We start from the raw sequence: 12,472 nt of genomic DNA, 5'->3' as shown, positions 1-12,472 counted from the left end.
CCCCGTCACTAATAATGGAAGTAGGCAAACCAAAGTGAATCCATACATGATGAAAAAATAATTCAGCAGTTTGTTCAGCAGTTATAGTTTTCTTACAAGGCATAAGTATACACATTTTGCTGAAACAATCAACTACTACATATAAATAATCATGCTGCTTTCGAGATTTTGGCAAACCTCCTACAAAATCCATAGAGATTCTCTCCCATGGTCTTGAAGGTACCGACAAAGGAGTATACAAACCAAGCTTCCTATTGCTAGGCTTGCTTGTAGCACATAATGAACAACCTCTTATGAACCTTGAAACAAAATCTACCATGCGAGGCCAATAGCAATACCTCTGTAGATGTGCAACTGTTTTGCTCACACCAAAATGGCCAGCAATAAGAGAAGAATGAGCTTCTCTTATGACATTTATCCTCTCCCCCTGTGGTATACACAACTTGCCCAAATGAAACAGCAAATTGTTATGCATGTGATAGTCATTTTCCTCTACATGATTTCCTTTACTCAAGTTAGCATACACATCTTTAAAGTCTTCATCAGATGCATATTGTTCTATGTAACTATCATGTACAATGGAATCATTCTTAAGTAAAGTAACAACACCAATAATAGGTCTTGAAAGCATATCAACAACCTTATTCAAAGTACCTTTCTTATACCTTATTACCAAATGGAACTGTTGCAAGAAGCTCATCCATCTGAAGTGTCGTGACTGTTGTAACTTGCTTTGTGATTGCAAGTACTGTAAGGGCTGATGGTCGGTATGTATAACAGTTTCTTTGCCCATCAAGTAGTGTTTCCACTTTTTGACGCTTTGTACCAACGCATACAACTCCTTATCATATGTAGGATAATTTACAACAACACCATTAAAAGTTTCAGAATGAAAACCAATAGGCTTACCATGTTGTAGAAGAACTGCACCCATAGCATAATTACTAGCATCAGTTTGTATCTCAAATGGCTGTCTCAAATCTGGTAATGCAAGGACTGGAGCTGAACTAATATTCTCTTTCAAAGATTCGAAAGCTTTTTGCTGCTTGCCTCCCCATTGGAAAGCATGCTTCACACTTGTCACTGCATGCATAGGAGCGACTATAGAAGAGAAGTTAGAGATAAACTTCCTCCAATATTGAGCTGCACCCAAAAAACTTCTTACCTCTGTTATGGATTTTGGAGTAGGCCACTTCACAATAGCCTCAATCTTAGCAGGATCAATTCTCAAAGCACTTCCTCCTACTATGTGTCCTAAATAAACCAAAGAAGTCTTTCCAAATTCACACTTTGACATTTTAAGAAATAACTGATTCTTCTTCAAAACATCAAGTACTTTTCTAACATGCATGACATGATCTTCTCTAGACTTGCTAAAAATTAAGATGTCATCTAAGAAGACAATAACGAAATCATCAAGAAAAGGACGCAAGACATCATCCATTACCCGCATGAAAGTTGCAGGTGCATTGCACAAACCAAATGGCATCACAAGCCACTCAAAGAGTCCTTGTCTGGTTTTAAAGGCTGTCTTCCAAATGTCACTTTCTTCAATTCTTACTTGATGATATCCACTGCGCAAGTCTAGCTTAGTGAAATATCGAGCATCTTTCAGCTGGTCTAGCAAATCATCTATCCTTGGGAGTGGGTAACGATTCTTTACCGTTATCTTGTTCAAGGCCCTGAAATCAAAACACATATGCCAAGTGCCATCTTTCTTTGGAATCAATACAATCGGTGACCCACATGGCGAAGTACTTGGCCTTATGAAACCATTGTCCAACAAGTCCTTGATTTGCTTCTTTATTTCATCATTCTCCATAATAGACATGCGGTACATGCCTATGTTTGGAAGAGGACAATCTGGATGCAAATAGATTTCATGCTGAATCTCCCTCTTAGGAGGCAAACCTGTTGGCTCCTGAAACATCTCATGATATGCATCAACTACATCATACAGATCTGATTTAAGTTTTGGATCACAATTGTCAAATGCCTCATGATTCACATCAACCTTGGGCTTAATCATAAGAAGAACAAAATTCTTACTTGAATTGACCAACCTTTTTACCTGTCTTGCATTCACCATCGCTATATTTGTCTTCTTGCGATGAGCTCTAACAATGAACTCCTTGCCATCTTTGAACAGATGATATTTGTTTTCATGGCAATGAAAGATAGCTTTCCTGTCAAACAATTAAGGACTTCCCAAAACAATTCCTGCTATATCAAAAGGTACCACATCAAGTTCAACTGTGTTAATAAAATGTGCAGTAATTGCAAAGCGCAATGTGCACTTTCTTGAAACTTGTAAATTTGCATCCTTGCAAATCCATCCAAGTGGATATGGCTTCGGATGTGGAATGGTCTCATGTTTAAGCTGCTTGACCAAGTCCTCTGATATAAGGTTTGCTTGTGACCCACTATCAAAAAGTGTGTCAATTTTAGTATGTTTTGAAATCACCCTCACATGAAACAGTTCAATTCTTTCTTCCTCATTAGGAGTTTGTACATGGTAGTTTGAGGTATTAGTGTTGGCTTGAGTTTCAATTTCTTTTCCCTTCAAGTTTTTCAAACCCATGGCTGCAATTTTGGTTTCATCACCTGAATCTTCCCCTAAATCTTGTGGTGTAGATGTAGTAGCAGCAGTTTTCTGTTTCCCTTTGGATTTGTTAAATTGAGGTCTTTTTTCAGGATATAATTTCCAACAGTTTTTCTCCTCATGGCCTGGTTTAGAACAGTGTTTACAGATCGCTTTCTCACTCTCCTGTTTGACAGATGCATTCTTTTTGCTCTTTCACTTGGAGGTTTTCTCTTTGTTTTTCCCCTTGGGGGGCTTGTTTCTACCCTCTTCAAATGTGTTTTTTCCCCTTGCCTCTAAATGGGTAGCTTGGACACAAACCTCGTCCAGGCTAGTAGGGTTAAACATCAAGATGGTGTGTCTAAGGTAGCTATGCAAGCCACCAATGTATTTCAGCAAGGTTTCCTGGGTCTGCAAATCTACCCCTAACAAGAGAGCTCTTCTCCTGAATTCTTGGGTGTAGTCTTGGACACTCTGACCCTTAAGTTGTCTGAAATTTTTCCAATTCATAATGGCCTTCTGCATGTGAGCAAGAGGATAAAACTGTTTTTTAATGGCTAACAGAAATTCAGGCCATGTTAAGGTAACCTTACCAAATTTCTTGATCTCCTCTTTAGTCTTGGCCTCCCACCAGACCAATGCTGCTCCATCCATTCTCAAAGAAGCCAACTGAATCTTTGTGGCATCATCATGCATATTCTGGATCCTCAAGTAAACTTCCAACTGCCTAATCTAGTTGTCAAGCTTTTTTGCATTCACTTCACCATTAAACATAGGTAATTCGAATTTTACATCAAGCTTCAAAAAAGGACTTTTTCCAGAGGATCTATACTTATGAACAGAAGAAGACGAGGATGAAGAGGAAGAAGGTGAAGATGGGGGTGGTGGATCACCATTTCCTCCATGTCCTTTCTTAGAATGATCATCATCCTTCTTACCTCCTGAAGAGCCCTCTCCTTCATGTGGATGTTTGGACCCTTCTCCAGCCAAATTCTAATTTCTTTCTTGGTACAATATCCTCACCATTTCAATGAGGTCCAAGAAAGCTTTTCTGAAGACTCTTTCTTCTTCTCTTGATCTGTCTCTGTAGGAATTTCTCCTTCATGTGCAGACATCCTTGAAGCTTCTGCTGAGACTCTTGAGGGTGAAATTGAAGGTGGAGGTGATGTCTCTCTGGCCTTCCTTGACTGAGGATTCTCTCGTTCTCTAGTCAACTGTCCTTCCCCTCTTTTGAGTTTCAACCTGGTAAGCATCAATACTTTACAAGACAGTTAGAAGATCTTTGCACAAAACCCTGAGCTCCGATACCAACTTGATCTGAATTTGAAACTACTTGAAATTTGTTTGCAAGGTATTCAATTCAGAATTAAACATGTTTAAAAGATTTCCATGTCTTGCAGAAAGAAAACACATGAAATTTTCAGTTGTTCATGACCCATTTAAGCATAGCAGAGTTATTTCCTTTTACTTTTTAACACATTAAAATGAATTTGATCTGCAAAATAAATCAACCACAAATGCAAAAGAAGTTAATAAAGCAGTTCACCCCCTCCAGGGCTACGTTTGCTCGGTCCAAAGCTCCCAATCGGGCTTGTCCTTGTTTTTATTAAATGATCAAATTGAAAATACAGCTAAATAGAAGCATCTAAAGGAGAAATAGATGGTAAAAATGGATTCAGAACACTTGAATCCTTCAGGATTGACTATTGGATCACCTCCAATGGATACCTGCAACCTTATACAGTCTTCACAAAACTGGGCCCTGGTGGCTCCTAGAACTTTCACGGCTCCAAACCCTCTACAAATGACCTCATATGGCTGTAAGACCTGCACCAATGGCTTCATAAGGTCGAAAATACCCAAAATAAAAAAAAAAAATCGTCCAAAACCGCATTTCCTAGCCAAAGTTATGGCCATTTAAAGTTTCTCCAGTTTTTCCCTATAAAAACTCCAGCTAACTTTACTTAATTCCAGATAGCTCCGCCAATTATGGCAGGTCCGCCAAATTTGGCACTCCTGCCAAAATTCCGCCAAATTAACTGAAGTTACATTTAATGTTTGGTGGTTGCCTCGGATTTTGTGCCCAGCGGAATATTCCCTTTTTAATTTTTTTTTGAAAAATTAAAATTTCTAATGTTATGGACAAATTCTTCTTTTCGCCATAACTTCATCATACGGCAACCGTTTTTCGAACCATTTGTGGCGCCAGAATCGGGAAGACGAGCACTTTCCATTCATTCAACTTTGAACCAGTTCTAAGCACTTTAAATTTTGAGCATTTTACGACACTTAGGACATGAGCAACTGATCAAGGTTTTCAGGGAATCTTGTAGAAAACACAAAACCCTTGCAACCTGAGGTAAATGAGTGGAAAAATGGAGGGAATGATGGAATGATGAAGGATAATGAATGGAGAAATAAAAACATGAGTTGGATAGGTCCCTTTTGATTATCTTTTCTTGCTTTGATTGTCCTCCTGCTAACCTGCAAACAATATTTTCATAATTTTCCTTTTCTCTTTTTTCTTTATTCATTTTTTTTTTATTGAAGCAACTATTCTTCCTACAAGAGGTTTTCATCCTAGCTGCTTGCCCTGGGTGCCTCAAGATAGGTTTTCACCCAGAAATCTTTTTATTTATATATATTTTTTTACACCATTGGGCCACCTCAAGAGGTTTTCAACCCAACATTGGGATTCAGGCACCTCATATGTTATCGGGAAAACTAGTGTCTATGCAGAGCTGCTAGTCCCACTAAGGCTGGTAGCTACCTTAGAAACAAACAAACTAAAAACTACTTTCATTTTCCTTTATGAGAAATAGATAAGAGAAGAATAAGGAGACCAACCTGTCTTGCGCTTGGTTCCTTGCTCGATTCCTCTCTCTTCTGATAGGTCTTTGCTACTCGCTTCCTTGTCTACCCAGCTTCAAAGAGTACCTATAGAATCAAAGCAGCATAAAACTATCCAAGAAAATAGATCTATTATCATAAAAAATATAGGACCAGATTTATATTGACCACACAAATGCATAAATCATCAATCATACAAGAATGTGGAGGAAAACTTGAATAGCTTTATTGATAATCAAGAAAGAGAAAAGAGGATTACAACCAATTGTTCTGACTTGGCATCATCCTCTCAGCAAGAAAGCCCTTCTTCACCTCATGAAAAGCTTAGATCAACCAACACTATGATATTGCACCCAGAAACTAACAACACTTCCTTACAAGATACAAAATTCCAGCCTCTAGATCTCTGGGATGAGGGATCCATATATAGATGTTTGCAAGGGGAATGAGTCAGCTTTTGAGATTTGATTAGTGTCCTCTCTCTGATAGTTCTTGATTCCACTTGGAGATTGATGATCTCTTACTCATCCCTGGGTGAATGCAGAGAGGCAAATGTCACAGGAGAAGTTTCTGGAAGATTCCATGCTCCTCCATCTTGCGGATTGACCTTGCCATTTGTCCACTCTCGCCCATCGCACCCCATAGAAGGGCTTTTCAACATGCATCGCACCTACTGTGTGTATTTAGGTGGGATGCAACGCACTTTTACCATGGAGCAGGTGAAATGGTCCAGTTTTGACCAGTTCTGAGTAGTTTTTCATGGAGAACTTCTGGGAGATGCTGTGATCAGTTGACCTTGTTCTTTTAGGGGTTGGAACAACACCTTTAGGGAATTAGGAACCCTTGGTTTATGGACATTTATGATTGGGGTTGCTGTGCCCAAAAATGTCTATAACAGTTTCCCCCTAAAGCATGAGGTCGTTAATCTTTTGATGTCGGGTGAAATGCTTTATCATGAGGATCCGAAGTTTTTTCAAGCTGGAAGGCGACCTGTAATAAGATACAATACAATAAATTATCTTCATAATATTTTCATGATCTAGCTGAGGCGGGCATTCCCATTCTCAGCTTTATAAATTCATTTTCATGTACATGAGACAGACAATCGTCTGAGTGTTGACTAATGATTTTGGTAGAGTCATCATCCCTTATATTGGATGATTATCTGTGCAACAATGATGTACATTTGATGTCTTTATTTTCCTGAATATATATCGTAGCCCGGATGGATGAAACTAGATACAGGGTCTTCAATCTCGTTCAATATTCTCTCAAAGTACAAGTCGATCCATGTGAGAGATGTTCTGGAGTCGAACATGGAAAGACATCACCTGATTACCAGCCAATGATGTAAGCTGTTAATAGGTGCGAGAGGAATCACCGATAATGATGATGACCCTCAAGGTACTACAGTACAATCCACGTGGTGTGAATAAGGGACTTGGCATCAAACACCACACAAAAGCTTTCGGTCGAAGGTCATTGATGTAAACTTGTCGCCGGAAGTGAGAAACTTGCCATTGAGGCATGCAAGCTTCAAAGTACTAAAAGGGTTGTTCCTAAATCAACTTCTTGGATAATGAGCTGATGTCGACAAGAAGCGATCTGTCATAGGAGGGCCTTAGTGAATCCCACATCAATGACACAGAACGGAGCAAATGATTTTAATGGAGGTGAAAACGATCTGGTGATATAAGGTTCAGGGTGGCGGTCATGAAAGAATGGAGCGTGAATGTATTGCAGTGGGTGAGACATAGGTGAATTCTCTGAGCAACTTCTCTTGAAAATATCGGCGACACTGACATGATGGATTGGTAGCATTAACCCCAAATGTGGATGGTGTGACGGAACCATGGTGATGTGACCAATGAATGGAACAACCCAACCCGACTCGGATGCGGAGTGAAAGTGTCATGTTCAAGAGCGACTTGCTACCGACAAAGTTTCTTCAAGTTTTCTTCCCAATTTTTCCCTAGTCATTGCTGACCAGTACCTCTTTATTTTTGTCAAGCTTGAGGAGGATAACATATGCTTGTTCTATAATTTTCCCTTCGGGCAAACCCATCGCTATGTTTTAACGAGCCTAGCGACGGTGAAACTCGTTCTTGTCTATTATGGACAAGTTTGTCGCTATTGAGTTTTAACGAGTTTAACAGCAAAGATAACTCGGTCCTTTTCAATTTTAGAGAGTCTGAAAAGGGACGTAAAGGAAAATCCAAAAATCCTTTTTCGTCATCTAATCCCTTAAGTCCGAGAAAGTATAAAATAATACGAGATGAATTTTCGGTAATTTTAATGAGCCGAACAAAACAAGCGCTCGATCTTTTTGTGTAATAATCCCTCAGGTCCAAAAAGATTAAAATCTAAAGGGAGGATAGCACTTCTGGTCACTTTAACGAGCTGGAGAGGCCAATGGCTCGGAAATCTTTTCATATTTTACGAGTCAGTTGAAAAGAGCTTAAAGGAGACTCGTTTTTTGAGGAACGAGTGATAGATTCGGGTAGCAACTGATTCCAGGTAAGGTTTGGAATTTTCCAATCATGGAAGTGTCACAAGGATGGCTAACAGGATCACTCTTCACAGTTGTTCCTCAAAAGGGGTAAACAATCAAGTGGAGGTGAATGATCGGCCAATACAGAATGGAGGTGATGATGAGAACACGACCAAGGATTCAAAAGGCTTATGATAATACATTCACGATGGTTATTTACCTGAAAGTGGTTCATTTTTTAATGAGCTTAAACACTGGGGGAAACACTTGCTCATTGCTTATGTTTATTTTTTAACGAGGTTGAATTCTGCATTAAAACTGCTCGATCCAGTCGTATAATAAGGATGTCTCATCTAAGATGCCATTTTTATGGAGCTTGCACCTTACAAAGCTTTGCTCCGCATCCTTTCTTTATGCAAGTACGGAAACGACCAATTGGTCGCTCTTCGCTTGTATACCAAAAGGTTTGCATGCCCCCAGGTATAGCGAAAAATTTCCAAGTTACCAAAGATTGTTCTACCCGTGTCACAGACAAAACACTTCCTCGGCGATGTCTACCGAAATAGACAAAGGTGAATGGCGCAAATGCCTCCATTAACATAACTTTGACGAGGGAATCTTATTCCAGCCTAATCCCATTTTCCTAAACGGACGGGTGTGTCAGACTAGTCATATATCCTCCACGGAAACCTACCCTATACCCAAGGTTTTCCTGCCGAAGCAGACCAGGGGGCATGCCCCCTGGGTTTCAGTCATGCCCTCCGAATCACTTGCGCTCATCAAGAGGGCGGACTGGGGATTGATGAGACATTCCTTGCGTGAAAAAAACATTCAGGGTCGGTATATGACTATTTGCTATGCGTGAATCAGGAAATGAAAGCTGGTTTATGAGCTTGACCACTCTTCCTTCGTGCGGAAAACACATTACTCTAAAGAGTGAGGAGACGACGGCTCCCATGCAATAAATATAGTCCCATCCAAGGAGTAGATTATAATCCAGGGGTCCTTGGACTACCATTACATTCACGTGAACGGTTTTCCTTCTCAACGTTATCGGCACATCGGGAAGGATCCCTAATGGTTGACTGGTTCCTTTGTCAAAGCCTGTTAGATTTCTCATCTCAGGAAAAAGCGATGGCGAACCAAGCGCTTTCCAAGCAGTTGAGGAAAGGATACTCATAGAAGCCCCTTCATCTATGATGGTACCGGCCATGACCATTCTATATATTTGAGCAATGATTCGAAATGGTACACTAGCCGGTAAACGGGGTCTGCCTAGTAGATTCCAGTCAAAGGAAACAACTAGGTTGCTTGGAGGTGGGACCGAATAGACGGCCGGATACAACTCTGACGAACTTCCTTCCTGCGGTAAAGGAACGGGTAGACTGCCCCCATGTTCATCGGAGTCTGTGCTTACGAAGAGAATTTGAACAGTGTCATTCTTGTTCTCTTTGGTGACTGTATCATCTGAAGATTGATCCTCTGAAGGCAAGACCGGGTCAACTGCCGCCTCGACCTTTTGAATTTCATCTGGTGTGGATTCAGATGGTTTATGTTCAATGGTAGATGCTTCGGCCGACCACAAGGGTGTGTCAGCCGGATTTTCAACTAGTGACGAACTCAACAAGATTTTCTTATATCCAGGAGGGAGCCATAACGGTGAAACCGGGCAGTCGTCCAAAACTCTTTTAGCTTCGTCTAAGAAGGGAAAATGGTGGATGGCGTGATCACCTTTGCACAATTTACAAGGAAATTTATATTTTCCTTTTTGACCAGGGGCTTCACTTTCACTAGTTGACGGTGTACTTTCAGGATGATCATCAGAGGTTGATGACACCGGATTGTGCAAACGAGGAGACCAGTCCCTTAAGATCCGAGGGATGCAAGGACAATCTCGATGATAGTGGTCTCCTTTGCAACTGACACATGGTGATTTAGGCTTGGTCGGTGCAGTGTGTGGATTTTCGCTAGACGATGCTTGGTTGCCCCTTTTCGCCTTTGGCTCCCTCTTCTTCTTCTCTTTCTTCTTCTTCTTCTCAGTTACTTGATTTTTGGCTTTACCAGCTTCATCAAGCGAAGAGGAAGGAGGAGAGGAAGAATTGGACGAAGTAGAGGGTTGGGGGGTAACTCTGGTATCGTTTAGTTGCTAACTTGATTGTTCAGGAATCATGGTGTTTTGAACGAAAGAAGTTGAGAAGAGCCATATGGGCAAGCCAATTGTCAATCTTGGAAGAGACAATGTGGCCATATGGGGTGCACCAACATCTCCCCAAGAGGAGAAGGGACTAGGATTTCCTCCAAGGGGAACTCCTTGGTTGGTGGACTCCATTTTTCTCAACCTAAGAACAACGTAGGAAAGGTGATGTTTATTTCGTTTAAAATAAATTTTAGACACTTTGACACAACTTGTTTTTTCAATTTTTAAGAGTCGAGAAAAAACAAAAGATGACTCTAGTCGCCTTCGATTTTTAATGAGCCTAAAGTGACAAGTTCTTAGATGGACCTTTTCCGTTAAGGAGTCTGAAAAGGAACGAAAGGGACTGCTCTAGAAATCTAGACAGAGGGATTACCAAACTAATCGTAAAACTGTAGAATACTGTTTACGGTACGACAGTCAATCTTCTCGAATGCTGTGTTCAGTGCATTGCGATCGATAGGGCGACAGACACAACTTCCTATGGATAAAGGATTAAGCCTATTGTAGTCTCCCAAAATATACTCGACGGTATGTGGGAGCACAAGTCTGTACTGGCACTTGTCGTCTCAAAGTGGAGGAATCACCCAACCAACAATGAAAACAACAGTTACCAGGCTTTACGACGCCAGAATACGTCTCTAGCCTAGACTTCTAGATGTTGTGCGTTAGGTTCCAAAGCGTTTTTAGATTCATTAAATTTATTTTATGGTTGATCTTGCTTAAGAAATTTTCCTTTCAGGTTCACCGCGTGATGTAGATGTACAATTCCTAAAATGCAATCTAAGATGATAAACAGTCGTTTAATCTTCTTTTTGCAATGAAAATCCTAGCTACTAAGGAAAGAGAGATGATTTTCTTTAAAAAAAGAGCAGAGAGCACACACTATATGCACTGTCCTAAATCAAACCAACAAGTAGTCTAAATGCAAATGCAGATGCATGTATTTGTTTTCAGCCTTCTTAATGTGTGAATGAAAAAAAGAAAGCTAAGTGCAAATCTAAATTATTTTTCAAAGCGATAATTACTAACAAGCTTCTTTTCAAAACAAAATGAGGACAATGACGACACTTTGTTATTTGGAATTGAAGACTTGCTTTCGACACTTGAAAAACTACTAATTCAAATCAAATACAAGAGTAACAATGTAATCGACTATCAAGAACAATCAGATTCTCTTCTATGACTAAAAATGACACTTGCGACACTTTCAAATCAAGAAACGACAGTTCAATTACACTACTTCTTTGTAAAGGAGAAATGAAAATGACTCAAAAATACATAAAAACATTTACAGTTCTTTGCACAATGGAGGCGGAATAACAGCAAGGAAAGGGGTTTCAAACAGAGGTGTACTGACTACAGGCAGCAAAACTCCTGAATAGAGCTGAAAAGTATGAACACAGAAGCCAAAATCTAAGAGCAGAGGAGGTCTGATCAGCGCACCTATAGCATAGGGAAACTGAAATGCAACGCACCTACTACACTCGGGAAGTGCGATGCATTCAGGTTTCAAAGAAGACACAGTGCGATGGACCAGGGACGAGACTTTAGCTGGGTTCCGGGTCACAGTTTGCAGCTTAGTTCAGGGATTTAGGCCGAGTAAGTGGTAATCAGTAAATCAATCACAGGGGTAGATCTAAAGAGGTTACTAGAGCCACCATGAGGGCAATTAGAGAGCTTGTAAATCAATCGTTTAATTCATAAACAAAACCTGGAGATAGACTGAAGCAACATTGATCTACTTTTCACTTGCATAGCAAATGCAGTTCGAAGGCTAGTTGGCTTGACTTCAGGCTCCGTCTGTAAGTTTATAAAGTAAACAAATGTAGATAAACAAACAATCTATTCGCTCCCCAGTGGAGTCGCCATTTTGTTATCGGGAAAACTAGTGTCTATGTAGAGCTACTAGTCCCACTAAGGCTGGTAGCTACCTTAGAAACAAACAAACTAAAAACTACTTTCGTTTTCCTTTATGAGAAATAGATAAGAGAAGAATAAGGAGACCAACCTCTGTCTTGCGCTTGGTTCCTTGCTCGATTCCTCTCTCTTCTGATAGGTCTTTGCCACTTGCTTCCTTGTCTACCCAGCTTCAAAGAGTACATGTAGAATCAAAGCAGCATAACACTATCCAAGAACATAGATCTATTATCATAAACAATATAGGACCAGATGTATATTGACCACACAAATGCATAAATCATCAAGCATACAAGAATGTGGAGGAAAACTTGAATAGCTTTATTGATAATCAAGAAAGAGCAAAGAGGATTACAGCTAATTGTTCTGACTTGGCATCATCCTCTCAGCAAGAAATCCCTTCTTCACCTCATGAAAAGCTTAGATCACCCAACAC

Source organism: Pinus tabuliformis, chromosome 3_1, assembly GCF_031772625.1.
Source record: "Pinus tabuliformis cultivar Carrire ecotype Pingquan chromosome 3_1, CPIR1, whole genome shotgun sequence".
NCBI classification, from domain to species: domain Eukaryota; kingdom Viridiplantae; phylum Streptophyta; class Pinopsida; order Pinales; family Pinaceae; genus Pinus; species Pinus tabuliformis.
Note: the sequence above shows the minus strand (reverse complement) of the source record.